Source organism: Amblyomma americanum, chromosome 1 (genome assembly GCF_052857255.1).
Source record: "Amblyomma americanum isolate KBUSLIRL-KWMA chromosome 1, ASM5285725v1, whole genome shotgun sequence".
Classification (NCBI taxonomy): domain Eukaryota; kingdom Metazoa; phylum Arthropoda; class Arachnida; order Ixodida; family Ixodidae; genus Amblyomma; species Amblyomma americanum.
The window spans coordinates 332920915-332925207 of NC_135497.1; the positions used below are offsets into that span (position 1 = coordinate 332920915).

Consider the following 4293-nt stretch of genomic DNA (forward strand, 5'->3'; position numbering starts at 1 on the left):
GGAGAGCACACAGCACACGGGCATTTTCGTTTCACCCCCATCGAAATGTACCCACCGTGGACCGAATTCAATCCCGCGACCTTGGTATTAGCAGTAGAACGCCATAGCACTAAGCCACCGCGGCGGGTGGAGGAGGAAGGAATGGGGAGTGGCAGCGCAAGGTGAAGCACACGGATTACTAGGGTGGAAACTTAGGCAAGTCGGTGTCAGTGATTCATGAAATGAGGAGTAGCGCAAACCAAGGCGAATGACAAAGAACAAATACGCACACCACAGGTGCTAACTTCCGACTGAAAGATTCCCAGACGACCAAGACGAACGTGGCATGAGAGAACTAACCGACGCATGCCGGTTAGTCCTCTCATGTCACGTTCCCCTTCTTTCACGGTTCTTTCTGGCGCATGCGCCGTTAAGTCCTCTCATATCACATTCCCCTTGATCTTTTGGGAACCTTTTATTCGGAAGTCAGCGCCTGTGGTATGTGTGTATCTGTTCTTTGTCCTCCGTCTTGGTTTGCGCTACTACACACGCCATGAATCAGTGACTGCTACCCCGGGCACCATAACCATATATGACGTGTCACTCTACACCTTGGCTGAAATCCTGCACAACTACAGGCTAGAAAGATCAGAATTTCACAAACCCTCGAAACAATCAAGACTAAGGGATACCATTAAGAAGAATACAAACCAGAACATTTCACACCCCAAATCACTAAACCGCTGGTACCCAGGAATGTACAAGCCAGAATATCGGCACTGTGGAGAAATTGCGGATCTCTTACCACTTGCTATGGGTGTGCCAGAAAAACAAGGCCATATCCTCCCATCCCTTCCTCAACCTTTAGCCAATGGGAGCCCGCCCTGCCAAATGCAGGCCCTGAGGGGGCAAAAACGGCTCGTAAATAGGGAGGCCGTACCTGCTTCGACCAATGGAATCCTGAAAAAGGGACTCCAAATACAGGATTCCTACTCAGACTGGTATATAAGCATTTTCAATAACAACGCATTATCGCACACGCCGGCTTTGACCGTTCCCCGTCGTTGATGGCGCTTTATCTGCCACATGAACAATAGAACAGTATTCCGCCGGGACTGAGCAGCGCTGAAAGCACACGTGCCTGTTGTGGGAAAACGACGACGCTATACCATCAGCAGACATGGACAGAAAAGTCTGCACCGAACTCGTCCCCTGCAAAGGCAGATCACGAATAATGATATTAATAATTTAGGCTTGGGCACTTTGAATATAGACAATGCCGTGTGAACTAATTACGGGTCATTGTTGCGAGTTTAGCCTGCAGGAAGGTGTTACTGCACAGACCGTACAAGACTTCACGCAGCACAGTCTCGTTGTGGGCTAATTCGAACGCGTGCATCTTGCCGGACCGTCGACAGTTGTGTGGGAACCGCATGGGGACAGCACAAGGCAAGCTCAGTACATGCCATAGTCGATGATGTCGTTCCTATCTCGGCGCCGCTCTTTCTCCATCTCGTTCTTGATTTCCTCCCAGGAGACGAGCGTTATGACGGACGACGTCATAGTGTAGAGGAAGGCGCCCCCAATGCCCCGCGTGAAGCCTCGCAGGCCCTCCGTCTGTCTCACCTTGCTGATGCAGTCGCGAATGCTGTTGTAGAAGATGCCTGCGCCCACTGGATTCGAAGGCTGAGCGTACATGCGTGCCCGAAGCACGTCAAAGAACGCGATGATAGGCGCTGACGCAAGGCCCGACAGGAAGGCCGCCAGCAGGGTATTGATGAAGAGGTAACGCTCGCGGCCTTCAACTGCCGTGTTAAGCAGAATCTTGAAGCTGCTGAAGGTGGACAGCTGTAGCGCCGACCCCGTGGACAGGCGCAGCACGTTTGAAAAGGTTGCGCGCCACAGCCCGTTCCAGACGCCCTGAGTCTTGTAGATGTGCACTAGCGCTGCTCGCGCCGTCCGGTAGCCGTGCTGATAGCCGACGGCGATGGCAGCTGTCGCCGAGTGCAGCTGAGAGGAAAGGGAGAGCTCATTTGTGTTAGCCTCGGACCGCGTACTACGACTTAGGCGAATGTACTGGCGGCCGCGAGCAGTGCGCTGGCGTTGATTCCAGTCTTCGTTTTGAAAGTACACAGGACAAAACGCTTGTCTAGAAGGCCTGAGCTGCGTACTCTGGACGTGTTCCGGGCAGCATACGCAACATATGGTGGCAACAGCAGATTCGAAACGGTCAGGAATTGAGCATGCGCAACCACTCTCACAGTATTTCGTCGCGTTGCCTTTCCTTCCTGGTCGCCACATATTTAACAGCCGCTTTCGCCGTCCTGAGCACGCAGCTTAGGTGTTGTAGACAGGTGTTTTGACCTCTGTACAATTGAATTTGAGACGAATTACCTGCTCTTGCAATTGAGCATGGATTGACTCCGATATTAGTTGTCGTAACCAAGGCTCTTTATCCACAAGGGCCAATTACTACAAATTCCCTTTTGTATGATCGCCAGTCATAAGGGGCGTACCTGTATGTGTGTCTTCAGGAGAAAAAGCGGCGAGCTGGCAAAGGCGCTCAAGGCGCCGGACACGCCGCCAAAGATGGCGCTCAAACGAATGCTGGGCTCAAGGTCGCCATCCAGAGTGAAGCCAAGGTCGTCGCTGATCTGGTAAATGCCCAAGCGTAATCCATTGCCCACTAGCTGGTAGGCAAGGTTCGGGCACAGGCCTCGGTACACAGCCAGTATGCCATCGTATTTGGCAACCGTGTACAGAGCTTGCAGGGTGTTACGGTACATGGGTCGTGCCCGCGCCGATCTGTCTGCAACGTGTTGGGAGGCAAATGCAGCGCAGCGTTAGGTGTTCTTACAAGAAATAAGGAACATGCATGGTCTTTTTTTGAGCCACCGTGTTCGAATCAGGTGTTTCCATTTGTGCCACGACCAAGCACACAATCTCAAGGCCAAAAAACAATGCATGCAACTCAGCGTAACGCTGGAGCACTTATCCTTATGAGCATAGAGAGAACCCTCCGCACGCTCAGATCCTTGGCGGCATCTCACGAGGCTATGCCGCCAAGTATCAGCGTAAAGTCAAGAACAGCGCTAAGTAACTGGCCGCACGGCCCAGATTGCTAGCCCCTTAAATTTATCCGCAAGCATGGATTTCCCCTTTGTGGAGGCCTTTGTGCGACCTTTGTAAACGACTGAGATATGCACAGGAGCATTACTCGACTGCTAATATTGTGCGCATGCCTACAAATTTATCACTTTCAGTAATTAAAAACATGGTTTTAGAAGGGGTTCCGCGCAGATTGGGAGCCAGCCAATGGAAACTATAGTCACGCAGTTCGGATGCGTAACGTGTGGTAGTCATGAGACAACGAAAAGGAGTTTAGCTCGCCGCTGGTAACAACACGAGCGTCTCAAATAATCCGGCCACTTGGAGTAATCAGCATATTATAGTGTGTGCCGTGCGGCAATCTGTGCTCTACAAAGCGCCTTGCTGGGACTGGCATTCCGCGAAACTGAGAAAACGGCGCAGCGGCTTATTCAACCTGCCCGCTGCGCCTAGAGGTCACCTGCGACGGGCACCTGGAGCTCCTCCTGCAGCTGTATGCGCAGTTTGGCCACCTCGATGGGGTGCGCCACAAGCGTGGCGGTGCAGGCGGCGATCGCGCCCACCACGATTTGCGCTACCGGCTGGCTGGTATTGTCTTGCAGAAAAGCACCCAGGGGTGCCAGCAGCTGCAGCGACCAGCGACCAGCGCTGCCTCCAGGCCTCGGTCGCACCACGAAGCCGGGGCTCCAGGACGGCGACGCTGACGGACGCATCTTTGCCACGTTCTTCTTTTTCCTCAACGACCACTTAAGCCTCGGGGGTAGCAGCGCCACGTTAGACTCGGATGTTACAGCTCGGGATGTGTATAATCTTCACATGCACCTCTGACATTCATCACTACCGAGAGTGTCATTTACGAGGATTTAGTGTCATCTTACTGATCGAAGCGCCATCGAAAATAAGGTGCAAACAAGAACAACGCAAAGGAATACGCGATCACAGGTCCGCCTTCCTTTGTATTCATATGTGCTCCTTTGTCCTGCCCCCGCCATGCGCTGCGCACAGCATGACGTAAGGCATCCGGAAAAACTGGAGGGGCACCTAAGCTGCGCCTTAAGGGTATGACGCGATAGCGTTAATAGCTTAATACCCATATATGCGAAATTGGTCGTTCTCTACTTAACATCCATAGATCTCTGGGAGCCCTCATACCACTCCTGGCGCAGTGTTGCAGGGAGTAAGCGATGCGCCACGGCCCTGCCATGG

At 52.8% G+C, this 4293-nt stretch overlaps 1 pseudogene across 1 annotated transcript; it reads right to left on the minus strand.

Annotated features, from left to right (window-relative positions):
- Positions 1-1082: 1082 nt before the first annotated feature.
- On the minus strand, positions 1083-3800 carry LOC144099381 (solute carrier family 25 member 35-like; annotated as a pseudogene). Its single transcript, XR_013307392.1, has 3 exons — positions 3524-3800; positions 2496-2788; positions 1083-1989 (listed from the first exon to the last, which is right to left on the minus strand). The product of XR_013307392.1 is annotated as a solute carrier family 25 member 35-like (transcript).
- Between the last annotated feature and the right edge of the window lie 493 nt (positions 3801-4293).